Genomic DNA, 15,388 nt, shown 5'->3' on the forward strand with positions numbered 1-15,388 from the left:
AGAATTAACCAGGATCACTGGAGATGCGATGCAGCCGCACTACCTGCTGCATGTCGAACCGCGTGGCACAGATATGTCGCGGCTACTGTAATGCGCTACAGCATCAGCTCACCAGAGACCTCCATCCTGGGTCAGTCTTTCAACTTGTCCCCAGGTGTAGCCCATCTTCGAAGATCCTTCTTCTTCCAAAGTTGAGGTCTTTGGAGCTTCTGTACCTCCATTTTTTTAACAAGGTGGGGTTACTAGCCCCCATGCCCAGTTCTCGTCCTTTGGCGGCTGGGCTTGGGACTGTCCACGGCAGAGTTAGGAGCTGTCCTCACAGCCAATCAAAAATGTTCAGCCTTCTTTGCAATTTATTTTCTATTGAAGTTCATCATCAAACAAACATTTCCATAAGATGTATTTCAGATATTGTACATATCCCGCCATCTTCTCCTCGGTGGGAGGAGAAGATGACGGCGCGACGCAGCTCGCAGCGGCCACTCCGGTGGTGATGTCTGTTATTTGTTAAGTAGGATGCCGTGCACAATTCTGATTTGATGGAGATGGACGTGAGAGCACGGAGGAACATCTGGTGAAACTTCTGAAATTCCTGCTTCACTGCTGCTGCTACTGTGTGATCCAGAATCTCCGGAGGAGAAGGTCCCGAGTCCTCGGCTTTGCTTGTTGCTCAGCGGCCGGGGCGGGGTTGAAGCGCTCGGCAGAGGATGGTGCTCGGAGAGGCTGTGTCGAAGGGGCTGGTCAGAGGTTCAAAGTTTTTGGATGGACTCAGAGTCCGCTGCGGTCGGGTGCTTCCAATGGTGCTGCATTGGCGAGTTGGTGGCGCTTGGAGGTTCATGGCAGGGAGAGTTCCTCCCTTCTGCGCCTGCGTGAGATGATGAGTCTATCGGGACTTTGAGACTTTTTTTTACCGTGCCCATGGTCTGCTCTTTATCAAAGTATGGTTTTGCTTTGCACTGTTGTAACTATATGTTATAATTATGTGGTTTTGTCAGTTTTAGTCTTGGTTTGTCCTGTGTTTTCTTGTGATATCATTCTGGAGGAACGTTGTATAATTTTTTAATGCATGCATTTCTAAATGACAATAAACGAGGACTGAGTGTCCTCATAATCTAACCTAATCTATATATCATATAGTCATATATGCCACAAATCTCCACATAATATTTATCTGAGGTATACACCTATAGAAAAGAGAGGAAAGAAAGAACAAGCAAAATGAGAAAACTATGTACAAGTAGGGAGTGAAATTTTTTTACAATATATTCATTGATCTGTGAGAATAAAATCAGGTCTATGAGGTTTTATGCAGTTAAACTATTTTTCCCAGTATGAATCAAATTGTTCCAACTTATGATTAACAGATGCTGTTATCTTCTTTGATCTCAATAACTGACATGTACATAAAACTTTTAATGCAACAAAAAGAACCAGAGTTGCTTCATAGGAAGTAAAGACAAAGTTCAAAGTACAGATATGTCACCGTATACAACCCTGAAGTCCATTTTCTTGTGGGCATACTCAATAAATCCATAGGAAAATAACCACAACAGAACCAATGAAACACTGCACTAACTTGGGGGTTTAATCAGTGTGTAAATGATAACAAACCGAGCAAATACAAAAAAGAACAAAACACTAATAATAAATACATAAGCAATAAATCTCGAGAACATGAGGTGAAAAGTACCTTGAAAGTGATTCCATTAGTTGTGGGAACATTTCAATGATGGGGCAAGTGAAATTGAGTGAAATTATTCCCTTTGGTTCAAGAGTCTGACAGTTGAGGGTTAGGAACTGTTCTTGAACTTAGTGATGTGAGGCTCCTGTACCTTCTTCCTGGTGCCAGCAGTGAGAAGAGAGCAGGCATTCAGCGTAAAACTAAATATAATATAACTAACGAAAAACTACAAACTAAGACTGACAGATGACCAGAGTGCAAAAGTAAACAAAGTGTGCAAATTCGATAAAATGGATATCCAGTCACAAACAGGAGAAAATCTGCAGGTGCTGGAAATCCAAGCAACAAATACAAAGTGCTGGAGGAACTCAGCAGTTCAAGCAGCAGCTATGGAAAGAAAGTCCAGTTGACGTCTCAGGTCAAGACCCTTCATCAGGACTGGAGAAAAAGCAGGATGAGGGGTCAGAGTAAGAAAGTGGGGGCAGGGAAGGAAGAACCACAAAGTGATAAATGAAACTGGGAGAGGGGAAGGGGTGAAGAAAAGAGCTGGGAATTTGATTGGTGAAAGAGGTACGGGGCTGGAGGAGGGAGAATCTGGTAGAAGGCAGAAGGCTACTGAAGAAAGAAAAGGGGGAGGAGCACCGGAGGAAGGGAGGTAATGGGCTAGTACAGAGATAAGGTGAGAGGGGAATGGGAATGGGGAATGGTGAAGTGGGAGGGGGGGCATTACCTGAAGTTCAAGAAATCGATGTTCATGCCATCAGGTTGGAGGCCACCCAGACTGAGTATAAGCTGTTACTCCTCCAACCTCAGTGCAATAGTAGAGGAGGACATGGACTGACATGTCGGAATGGGAATGGGAAGTGGAATTAAAATGGTTGGCCACTGGGAGATCCCACTTGTTCTGGCGGACAGAGCGTAGGTGCTCAGCAAAGCGGTCTCCCAATCTGCGTCATACAGGAGGCCACACTGGGAGCATCGGATACAGTAGATGATTAGATTAGATTATGAGGAACGTATTTAGTAATGCATGCATTAAGAAATGTTGCAATGTTTCTCCAGAATGATATCACAGAAACACATGACAAACCGACTTAAAAACTAACAAAAACCACATAATTATAACATATAGTTACAACAGTGCAAAGCAATGCCGTAATTTGATGAGAACAGACCATGGGCACGGTAAAAGTCTCAAAGTCTCTCGAAAGTCCCATCATCTCACGCAGATGGTGAATCTCCAGCGCCGCCAACTTGCTGATGCAGCATCCCGGAAGCATCTGACCACAGTCCGACTCCGAGTCCGTCCGAAAACTCTGAGCCTCCAACCAGCTCTCCGATACCGAGCACCGAGCACCATCTCTGCCGAGCGCTTCAACCCCGGCCCCGGCAACAGGCAGTAGGCAAAGCCGAGGATTTGGGGCCTTCCCCTCCGGAGATTCTGGATCGCACAGTAGCAACGGCAGCGAAGCGGGCATTTCAGACGTTTCTCCAGGTGTTCCTCTGTGCTTCTCACGTCTGTCTCCATCAAATCAGGATTGTGCACGGCCCCGTAGTTAGCACATATCGATATCGAGATGACCCCAACAGACTCATAGATGAAGTGCCACCTCACTTGGAGCCCTGATTGGAAGTGAGAGAGGAGGTGTAGGGGCAGGTCAGTGAGGGAGATCAGTGTGGAGGGGTGAATGGACAAGGGAGTCACATAGGGAGAGAATCCTGCTGAAAGCAGAAATTGGGGAAGTGGGGTAGGGAAAGATGTGCTTGGTGGCTGGACCCCATTGGAGATGGCAGAAGTTACGGAGAATTATGTGCTGGTCGCGGAGGCTGGTGGGGTTGTAGGTGAGGACAAGAGGAACCCTTTCTCTGGTGGGGTGGTGGGAGGATGGGGTGAGGGCAGACGTGAGCGAAATAGAAGAGATGCAGTTGAGGGCAGCACTGATGGATGGATGGATAATAATGAGAATATGAGTTTTAGAGTCTTTGAAAATGTGTTTCGAGTTTCTGGATTCAGTTCACATTAGATAGATAGATAGATAGATAGATAGACATACTTTGTTAATCCCAAGGGAAATTTGGTTTCGTTACAGCCACACCAACCAAGAATAAAGTGTAAATATAGCAATACAAAAACCACAAACAATCAAACAACAAAATTCAAACTATGCCAGATGGAAAAATAAGTCCAGGACCAGCCTATTGGCTCAGGGTGTCTGACCCTCCACGGGAGGAGCTGCAAAGTTCGATGGCCACAGGCAGGAACGACCTCCCGTGCTGCCAAGTGTTGTATCACGGTGGAATGTGGCCGAAGTCCAACAGTAAAAAGTTCAATATCCAGTCTACAAACACGTTCCTCGATCGTAATACACCCCGGATTGCACCATCTGTTACTAACCAGAACAATAAGCACCAAACTCCTTTATGCTTACCGCTCTCAGTGCACTTCCGGTCAGCCGGAACGGTATTACCCACCGAACTCCTCTTCTCCATAAGTCTCTGTTGTCTCGACCCGGTCCTCTTTCCTCAGCTTTGTGATCCCCCTCTGCATCCTCTGTGTGTTTTCCTCCGGATTTCAGCAGGGGTGTCCGCCGCTCTGCTCGCTAAACCGGCCGGCATTAGCTGGTCCCTGGAGTACACAATGCGACCTTGCTTCTGTCCCGCGTGTCGGGATGTAACCATTTCCATCGCTAAAAAAAAACCCAAATGAAACTCTCTCTACCAGCATGTTAGAGAGGGTGCAACTTCGAAGTGTTACCGTGAGAAAAAAAATACAAAAAATAACGTAAATTAAAAAGTAAGAATAGATCGGAACGGCTGTACCAGGCTGCATGCACGACCGGCGCATGCACACGGTGAGTGAAGTTATCCACACTGGTTCAGAAGCCTAATGGTTGAAGGCAAACTGTTCCCCGGACCTGGTGCTGTGGGACCCAAGATTCTAGTACCTCCTTCCCAATGACAACAGTGAGAAGAGAGAGCGAGAACAAGCGCGAGGAGATAGCATCTGCAAAAAGCGATTTACTCACCCCAGTACCTACCTCAGAGAAAATATCATTAATCATAATATTAAACATTAAAGGGCTACAGACACTGCCTTGTGGGATCCCATTCTTGATCTCACAGAAGTCTGAATATACCTTCCCCACCCTTATCTGCATGGACCATCCATAGAAAACTCAGAGAACAATTATATAGGCTTCCTTTCACTCGTAATTTCCATAACTTAATCAAAAGGCCTTCCCTCTATAGCATATCATATGCTTTTCCAATATCAAAAAATATGGTTATTACAGCTTTATTTCCCTGTGCATTCCCAATATCATCTTCCAAACATAAAACTGAATCCGATGTCATCCTACCCTTCCAAAATCCCCTCTGATAAAACATTACCTCACCTCTTCATTCTCGAATATAATTCTACAGCTCTATTACCATACATTGCACAGGTTTCCTTAAATGGGATGTTAATGATATTGGTCTATAACCAAAAGGATCCAATGGGGTTTCCCAGGTTTTAAAACAGGCACTACTTCTGCCATTTTCCATGAGGAGGGAAGATGGCCTGAACTCTAAACATGATTGAAAAAATTTTTAATATTATATCTCAAGGGAGTTGTCAGCCATATGTTTAAACATACATTTCTTTTCTCCATTTTCCAGATCTAAGTTCAACTTCATTCCAGCCTCCTCCCTCCAACCTGCACTCGCCTGAACCACCCATTTCCAGTTGCTTTTCCAGATCTTCCCCCTGCCTGAGCCTACACTAGTTCCCAAGGTCCCCACACCATTGACAGCCAGCCCACTGACCACCAGTCCAATCAGTCAACTCAGAATGACCAGCCAGCAGTACAGCACTTGGACCTTCCAGATACAGGTGTATTTTTACTACTGTTGTAATGTGAGCATTACTAAAAGTAAGTTAATACTAATTAGGATAATGGGGGTTTCTACTTCCATTCTTTTCACTTCCGGTGGGCTTTGTATATAGTGTGCCTGCCATGCCGTACGGGTTGTGAAAGCCTCTGTATATTCATAACGGTTTTGGAGTTCAATATAAAGTTGTTTCTTTGGCATGAAGTTGTCGAGTGTGCCTTTTTCAAAGTAGAAGTTACTACATATTTTTGGCGACGGGGTGGACTGGTTTTGTGAACGTATCGGCACGTTTTTCGAACGGGAGCTTCGCGCTTCAGATGGCTACGTTTGGAACTATCGGTGAATTTCTGGAAGGAAACGAGGACTGGCTGGAGTATGAGGAAAGGTTGGGACACTTTTTCTGTGCTAATGGGATTACTGAGGAGGCTAAGAAGTGCTCTATTCTCCTGAGTGTGTGTGGGGCAAAGACTTACAAGCTAATAAGGAATTTAGCCGCACCACAGAAACCGGGGGACATTCCATATGACGAAGTGGTCATGCTCTGGGGGAAAAAACTACAATCCGAAACCTTCTGTGATGGTCCAACGGTGTAAGTTTCACAGCCGTTTCAGGATGCCAGGTCAGACGCACTATACAAATGATTGCAAATTCAAAGACACTGTCTGCCATGCTTGTAGCAAAAAGGGACATTTAGCTAAAAAGTGCAGTAGTTCAAAGGGTAAGATTAAGCCTGGGCAGGGGAAAACTCAACAGGCTCAGGCAGCCACACACCATCTAGAAGAAGCAGATGGAGAGACAGCATTTGCCTACAACATGTTCGCAGTGGAAACAGATGAGGAACCACCTGAACCATATTATGCCACAGTCACTGTCAGGGGAAAGGACATTAAATTTGAGATTGATTCAGGGGCTACTGCATCTGTCATTAGTGAGGAGACCTACAAGAGGACATGGGGGTCCAACCTGCCTCCCATTAGATTGTCAAAGCTCAAACTTAGGACCTATACGGGGCAGCCCATACCTCATTTAGGGGTGTTATATGTGGACATTTCAGCCGGGGGTCAGAAGGCTGAAGCCAGGCTAGTGATAGCTAAGGGCAGGGGGCCCAGTCTTTTGGGTCGCGACTGGCTTTGCAAAATCCGGCTAAACTGGCATGAAATTAAGTATGCATGCGTGACGGAGGACATTCTGCAGCTGTACAGTGACGTTTTCAGGGATGAGCTGGGCACACTGAAGGGAGTGACGGTGAAACTCCATGTCTTTTTAAGCCCAGGTCGGTGCCCTAAGCCATGAAAGGCAAGGAGGAGCTGGAACGTCTACAGAGGCTGGGTGTTATTGAGCCCATCCAGCTTTCGAGGTGGGCGGCTCCCATTGTTCCAGTTTTGAAGGCAGACAAAACGGTGAGGATATGTGGGGATTATAAGCTTACAGTGAATCAGGTCTCTAGGCTGGAGGAGTACCCATTGCCACGGGTGGATGACCTGTTTGCGACCCTGTCGGGGGTAAGCTGTTCACAAAGCTGGACATGAGCCACGCCTACCAACAGCTGCTGCTCGACGAGGATTCAAAGGAGTACGTCACAATTAATATGCACAAGGGATTATTAAAGTACAATCACCTGGTGTTTGGAGTGGCGTCCAGCCCCGCCATTTTCCGAAGGACAATGGACACTTTGCTGCAGGGGATTCCGCAGGTAGCAGTGTAGCTTGATGATATTTCAATCACGGGGGCTACGGAGGTGGAGCATCTGGCTAATTTAGAACGGGTGCTGAAGAGGCTCTCAGACGCGGGGCTGCGGTTGAAATGTGGAAAATGTGTGTTCCTGGTGTCGAGTGTGACTTACCTGGGACACAAGATCACAGCTGATGGGCTTTGCCCTATGGAGGACAAAGTGAGAGCTATCAAGGAGGCCCCAAGCCCTAAGACCGTCACAGAACTCAGATCATTTTTGGGCACGGTGAATTATTATGGCAAGTTTCTTCCTGACCTCTCACGGGTTTTGACTCCACTGTATAAGCTGCTTCACAATGACACTAAGTGGCAATGGGGTGAAGAGCAGGAGAAAGCTTTCAAGGAAGTGAAAGAACTCCTCCACTCAGCGAAGCTGCTTGTTCACTATGACCCAGACAAGGAGATCACTCTGGCATGCGATGCCTCGCCCTATGGAGTCGGGGCAGTTCTCTCACATGTAATGGAGGACCGTTCAGAGAAGCCTATTGATTTTGCTTCACGTACCCTGACAGCTGCTGAGAAAGGATATTCACAGCTAGACAAAGAAGGTCTGGCCATTGTTTTTGCGGTCAAACGCTTTGATCAGTACCTTTATGGAAGCGTATTTACAATTTATATGGACCATAAACCACTGATGAGCCTGTTCAGTGAGACTAGGTGCACCCCACCACTAGCCTCAGCCAGGATACAGCGTTGGGCTCTTACATTGTCAGCCTACCGGTACACTATAGTGCACAGAGTGGGTGGGAATAATGCAAATGCTGATGCACTGAGTGGACTACCTTTACCTGAGGCACATACGTGCCTCCAGAGACTGTGTTTTCATTGGAGAAGTTATCAGAGACACCTGTAAAGGCGACCCAGATCAAGCAGTGGACAGACAGGGACCCAGTCCCGTCCCAAGTCAGGACTTTCCTTTTACAAGGTTGGCCCAGAGTCGTGGAAGGAGAGGAATTAAGACCTTTTGCCAAACGCAAGACAGAACTCAGTCTGCAGGATGGCTGCATTTTCTGGGGGGTGAGGGTCATCGTGCCTCCCCCCGGCCGTTCACAGATTGTGGAGGAAATTCGTGAGGCTCACCCAGGAGTGTCTTGAATGAAAAGCCTTGCAAGATCCTATGTTTGGTGTCCAGGAATGGATCGGGATCTGGAGAACAAGGTAAAATCATGCACGCAATGTCTGACTAATCAGAATATGCCACCACCAGCTCCTTTGCACCCATGGGAGTGGCCAGACCACCCCTGGTCTAGGCTACATTTGGACTTTGCTGGCCCTTTTATGGGGCAGATGTTTTTTTGTAATGGTAAATGTGCATTCTAAATGGATCAAAGCTCACATCATGAGCAACATCACAGCCCCCTCAACCATAGACAAACTCAGGCAAGTGTTTGCAGTCCACGGGTTGCCTGACACTCTGGTCACTGATAATGGCCCGACATTCACCAGTGAGCTGTTCAGTGAGTTCATGCAGCAGAATGGCATTCATCACATTCGGACAGCCCCTTTCCACCCAGCCTCCAATGGTTTGGCTGAGCGGGCTGTTCAGACAGTGAAGGAAGGCCTGAAGTGGACGACAGGGGACTCTCTTAGCATTCGGCTTTCACGTTTCCTGTTTAAATACCGCCTCACGCCACAGACTACGACTGCCCGCACTCCAGCAGAGATGCTGATGGGGCGTAGGCCCAAGTCAAGATTGGACCTGCTGCGCCCGGACATGAAGGCAAAAGTGAGACAGACTACGGCGGAAGCATGTCCACCAGTGACTTTGCCAGAGGGAGAGATGCTGGCAGAAAGGTCGGGGTCCCCTGAAGAGGATGGACATTCTCATGCAGACACACAGACCCCTGTCATGCCCCCAAAACCAGATCCACCAAAACACCATCACCAGCGGTGCCTGCTAGGTCACCTGGGGTAGTGCGCAGATCACAGTGCACTTGTAAACCTCCTGACAGACTGAATCTTTGACGGAACAGTTTTTTTGTTGTTGTTAGATTGAATGTTGAGTCTGTCACATTCCCAGATGTTTTGTACTGATAAACTGTTGCTGAGATACTAGTATAAGTTTTCAGAGGTGCGCAAGTTATTAACACCACTGTTTTTATTTCCTAGTTTTTTACATTTGGGGATGTTGGATTTTAAAGGGGGAGAAGTGTTGTATTGTGAGCATTACTAAAAGTAAGTTAATACTAATTAGGATAATGGGGAGATCTACTTCCGGTGGGCTTTGTATATAGTGTACCTGCCATGCTGTACGGGTTGTGAAAGCCTCTGTATATACATAACGATTTTGGAGTTCGAGATAAAGTTGTTTCTTGGGCATGAAGTTGTCGAGTGTGCCTTTTTCAAAGTAGGAGTTACTACAACTACAATTAATTGAAACACCTTGACTGTACACAGTGATCGCCATTTAACTAATTATGTGACTTCTAAAACTAGTTGGCTACACTTGTGATGATTTGATGTGTCATTTTAAAGGGTGGTGAATACTTATGCAATTAATTATTTTGTGTTTTATATTTGTCATTAATTTAGATCACTTTGTAGAGATCTGTTTTCACTTTGAAACAAACGAGTCTTTTTCTGTTGATCAGTGTCAAAAAAAAGCCAAATTAAATCCACTGTGATTTGATGTTGTAAAACAATAAAAAATGAAAACTTCCAAGGGGGGCGGTGAATACTTTTTATAGGCACTGTATGTGCCCAAGACTTTTGCACAGTACCATACACTTGATAAATAAGGCTACTTTAAACATAGCATACCCACAACTCACTAACTCTATCCTGCCTTGTTTTAATTCATTCCAGGGAAAACAGGCCCGGCCTAACCAGTCCCTCTCCACACCACGATCCAACCTGCATGAAACAGGCCCAGCCTATCCAGTCCCTCACCACAAGGCGATCTAGGCTGCACAAAACAGGTCCGGCCTATCCAGTCCCTCACCACACCACAATCCAAGCTGCACGAAACAGGCCCAGCCTATCCAGTCCCTCACCACACCACAATCCAGGCCACACCACAATGAGTGTGAGTGTGTGTGTGTGTGTGTGTGTGTGTGTGTGTGTGTGTGTGTGTGTGTGTATATGCGTGTGTGTGGTGGGGTGTGTGTGTGTGTATGTGTGTGTGGTGGGGTGTGTGTGTGTGTATGTGTGTGTGGTGGGGTGGAAGTGTATGTGCATGCACGTGTGTGTGTGTGTGTGTGTGTGTGTGTGTGTGTGTGTGTGTACTGTGCATATTTGTGTTTGAAATGACAGTAAGTGAATTGGCAAGGTCAGCAGTGGGCTGTTGTCTATGTTTGCTTACTCACTGACGTCCATCCCCCCTACCAGGCACAGGTCGCTGTCAGCAGTTCGCCAGAGTCCTCAGTGTCGTGCCAGTCTTTCAAGTTGTCCTCAGACATAGTCCACCTTCGAAGACCCTTCCTCTCCTGGCGATGAGGCCTTGGATCACCTGTTGGTGTTTCTGTAGCTCTGGGTTTTCAGGGATGGAGTTGCCGGCTCTCCTCCTTTCTCAGCCGGGCTTGGGACCGTCCACGGCAGATCTGCTGTTGTGGATGGGCAACAATAAATATCAGGAAAAGTGGAATCTCAGTTAACAGAGTCTTCTGCTTCATCTGCATAAAACAGGGATACCATCTGGTGTCAGTAAGAAAGAAAGAGCCGGTGTCAGCAGCCATCATTCACTCATGCAGAGCCGCAATTAGAAATTAAATTCCAATGACGACAGCAGTTTGGCAGAGAGCAGTCAGCCATTGTGTAACATAGATTGGGAGCTCCAAGGATCAATTCCCTGAGCTAGGAAGTTAGATCATCTATCAGGGAGTAACCATAAACAGTAGCTGCGATGATTAGTGGGTTCTTAGAACATTTGTATCAAAGACCACTGTTTAGTAATCTGTTTATTTTCTGGATTTTTTTTATATCGACCGTGTTGCAATGGCAGAAGCATTGTTAAGCTAATTATTCCAGCCAATCTGAGTCTGAATCAGGTTTAATATCACCGCTGTTTGTCGTGAATAGCCGGCTGCTGGTGTAGTGGTGTCCGCATCAGACTTCGAGGCGGGTGGTCCCCAGTTCGAATCTGGCCGCCCCTTGCCGCAGCTTCCATCCGTGCTAGGCTGAGCGTCCAGCTAGCAACTCGGCCTCGTAGAAAAGAGACGGATGCTAAAGAAACAGCAAGGGTGCCACCCGATGCGCCACAAGGCGCGGACAGGAGCAACACGTCATGAAGAAGGGTCTCGGCCCAAATTGTCGACCGTTTATTCATTTCATAGACACTGCCTGACCTGCTGAGTTCCTCCAGTGTTTTGTGTGTGTTGTTTTGGATTTCCAGCATCTGCAGAATCTCTCATGTTTATGTGGTGAAATGTGTTGTTTTCCAACAGCAGGACAGCACAATGCATAATTTTAAAAACCTACTAATGACAATATATAAAATTAAATTTAAAAAGTGGTGCAAAATGATAGAAATAATAGTGGGGAAGTGTTCATGCATGGTTCACAAATCTGATAGTAGAGGGGAAGAAATATGATAGTGCAGGGGAAGAAATTGTTCCTAAAATGTTAAGTGTGTGTCTTCCTAAATCAACAAATTGTTCCACTTCTAGGCAATTGATCTTAAAGTTCAAAATCAAGTTCAAAGTTCAAAGTAGATTTATTATCAAAGTAGATACACTATATATCTACCCTGAGATTTATTTTCTTGTAGGCATATATTGGAAATTTTAAAAATATAATAGAATTTATGAAAAACGATGAATAATAAAGAATGACAATTCATTCTCTCCCTCTTTTCATTCAGTGATTCAGTGGAGAAACAAATGCAAAGATAGCACGTACTGTTAAATACCACTGCATTAGCTATGCTTGAAATATTTTAGACAATAGATGCAGGAGTAGGCCATTCGGCCCTTCGAGCCAGCACCGCCATTCACTGTGATCATGGCCGATCATCCACAATCAGTATCCAGTTCCTGCCTTATCCCCATAACCTTTGATTCCGCTATCTTTAAGAGCTCTATCCATCTCTTTCTTGAAAGCATCCAGAGAATTGGCCTCCACAGCCTTCTGGGGCAGAGCGTTCCATATATCCACCACTCTCTGGGTGAAAAAGTTTTTCCTCAACTCCATTCTAAATGGCCTACCCCTTATTCTTAAACTGTGGCCTCTGGTTCTGGACTCGCCCATCAGCGGGAACATGCTTCCTGCCTCCAGCGTGTCCAATCCCTTAATAATCTTATATGCTTCAATAAGATCCCTTCTCAGCCTTCTAAATTCCAGAGTATACAAGCCCAGTCGCTCCAATCTTTCGACATATGACAGTCCCACCATCCCGGGAATTAACCTTGTGAACCTACGCTGCACTCCCTCAATAGCAAGAATATCCTTCCTCAAATTTGGAGACCAAAACTGCACACAGTACTCCAGATGTGGTCTCACCAGGGCCCTGTACAGCTGCAGAAGGACCTCTTTGCTCTTATACTCAATTCCCCTTGTTCTGAAGGCCAGATTCCCCTTGTTATGAAGGCCAATTTTAAAAGTGTGCAGGGTGCTGTCATATAGCATTACCGAACAGATACAGGGCCTTTGGGCCAATCAGTCCATTCCAAACATGACATCCACCCAGCTGGTCTGAATTCAGCCTATATCCCTGTAGAAACCCTGCCCTGCTATTATGGGAAAGATACTATAATGGATAGAAGATTGGCTGACTGGCAGGAGTGGGAGTAAAGGGAGCCAGTGACAGGAGGTGTTCCATAGGGATCTGTGTTGGGACCATTTCATCTTACAGTATTATGTCAATGATTTGGATGATGGAATTGATGGCTCTGTAGCCAAGTTTGCAGACAATATAGAGAACATGAGACAAAGAGTGTTGGAAAGTGTATGGTCATGCATTTTGTAGAAGAAATAAAAGATTATACTATTACCTAAATGAAGAGAAAATTCAAAAATCTGAAGTGCAAAATAACTTGGGAGTCCTTGTGCAGGACTCCCTGAAGGTAGGTTTGCAGGTTGAGTCGGTGGTGAGGAAGGGAGATGCAGTGTTAGCATTCATTTCGAGATCAGTAGAGTATAAAAGCAAGGATGTAATGTTAAGGACCTGGTGAGACACAGTCAGGTGATGTGCTGACTGTGTTTACGGTGCCCCACAACTGACTCACTGTAATCCAAGCACGCTACGCTTAGAACATGGGAGGAAACCAGAGCACCCAGAGGAAACCCACGCGGTCACGGGGGAAACATGCAGAGTCCTGAGAGACCGGAGCAGGAACTGAACCCTGATCACAGGTTCTGTAAAGTGTGGAACTAGCATGTTGCTTTCCAGGCAGGATCGAGCTTCTTACTTGGAGGTTCGCATTCAAGGCTTCTTTAGAGCTTGTCCTCCTTTTAAATGACGAGAACCAATTGGTCAAGCCAAGAAAAAATTCTGGAAAGCCACAGTACGGGTATAAAGTTCAAAGTAAATTTATTATCCAGGTACATATATTTCACCCTCTTGCAGGCACACGCAATAAATCCACAGAATGGTAACCATGACAGCATCAATGAAAGACAGCACCAGCTTGGGCTTTCAACCAGTGTGAGGAAGGCAACAAGTCGTGTACATGCAAAAAGAAAGAAATAATATTAAATAAATAGGCAACAGATATAGAGAACATGAGGTAAAGAGTCCTTGAAAGTGAGGCAATTGGTTGCGGGAACATTTCAATGATGGGGCGAGTGAAGTTGAGAGAAGTTGTCCCCTTTGGTTCAGGAGCCTGATGGCTGAGGGGTAGTCACTGTTCCTGACCCTGGTGAGGTGAGTCCTGAGGCTCCTGCACCTTCTTTACCTGTACCTGAGGCCTTCTTCCTGATGGCAGCGGTGGGAAGAGAACGTAACCACAGTGTTGGGGGTCCTTAACGATGGATGCTGCTCCCCTGCGGCAGCCCTCCAGTCCTGGCAACATTCTTCTTTCTTTTTCAATCTTTTTATTAGTTTCAGCATCATATACATTACAGAAAAATAGATACAGAGAAATTGGGATTACATTATTGAAAAAATAGTTCATACAAATATAACCTCAATTGACACATAATTCATAAGCTTCCCAACATCTCAAACAGTACAACTCTAATATAAGGAAACATAAGGTAAAAATAGAAAAATATCATGAAAAAAGAGATAAAAAAGAAAAAAAATGTTTCCCCAAAAAAGAAAACAAAATCTAAACCAACTAAAAGAAAACTAAACTAACAAAAAGAAAAAGAATGGGCTATCATGATAGTGCAAACAACAGGAATTCTGCAGATGCTGGAAATTCAAGCAACACACATCAAAGTTGCTGGTAAACGCAGCAGGTCAGGCAGCATCTCTAGGAAGAGGTACAGTCGACGTTTCAGGCCGAGACCCTTCGTCAGGACTAACTAAAGGAAGAGTTAGTAAGAGGTTTTTAACTGAAGTAAGAGTTAGTAAGAGGTTTTTAACTGAAGTAAGAGTTAGTAAGAGATTTTTAACTGAAGGAAGAGTTAGTAAGAGATTTCTTACTAACTCTTCCTTCAGTTAGTCCTGATGAAGGGTCTCGGCCTGAACCGTCGACTGTACCTCTTCCTAGAGATGCTGCCTGGCCTGCTGCGTTCACCAGCAACTTTGATGGGCTATTATGATACCTCAGATAAGACCATTAGTGTTGTTAACTCCACTCCTCTCCCCGTATATAGAATAACAAAGTAGAATTGGAAAGGGTCAAATTACATCATATGAAAATATTGAATAAATGGTCTCCAAATCTCTTCAAATTTAATAGGAGGATCGTAAATGACGCTTCTAATTTTTTCTAAACTTAAAGAAGACATAGTTTGCGAAAACCATTGAAATGTAGGAGGCGGATTAATCTCTTTCCAATTCAATAGTATGGATCTTCTAGCCATTAGTGTAACAAAAGCAATCATCCGACAAGCTGAGGGAGTCAGATGATGTTGTTCTATCGTCGGTAAACCAAAAATTGCAGTAATAGGATGGGGTTGTAAATCAGTATTCAAAACAGTCGAAATAAGGCAGCATTCTTATGAATCACTTCTAGATTATTCATATCCTTCCTTTAGCTTGCAAACTGCAATAACTCC

At 45.2% G+C, this 15,388-nt stretch overlaps 1 long non-coding RNA gene across 2 annotated transcripts in view; it reads right to left on the reverse strand.

Annotated features, from left to right (window-relative positions):
• The window catches only part of LOC134339004 (uncharacterized), a 47,260-nt gene extending 36,344 nt beyond the window's left edge, over positions 1 to 10,916 (reverse strand). For both annotated transcript variants that reach the window (XR_010016329.1, XR_010016328.1), the window contains exons 1-2: positions 10,587 to 10,916; positions 4,111 to 4,368 (exon numbers count right to left, since the gene is read on the reverse strand). This is a non-coding gene — a long non-coding RNA (uncharacterized LOC134339004). The remainder of the gene's footprint in view (positions 1 to 4,110; positions 4,369 to 10,586) is intronic.
• Between the last annotated feature and the right edge of the window lie 4,472 nt (positions 10,917 to 15,388).

Source organism: Mobula hypostoma, chromosome 28 (assembly GCF_963921235.1).
Source record: "Mobula hypostoma chromosome 28, sMobHyp1.1, whole genome shotgun sequence".
In the NCBI taxonomy this organism is placed as follows: Eukaryota; Metazoa; Chordata; class Chondrichthyes; order Myliobatiformes; family Myliobatidae; genus Mobula; species Mobula hypostoma.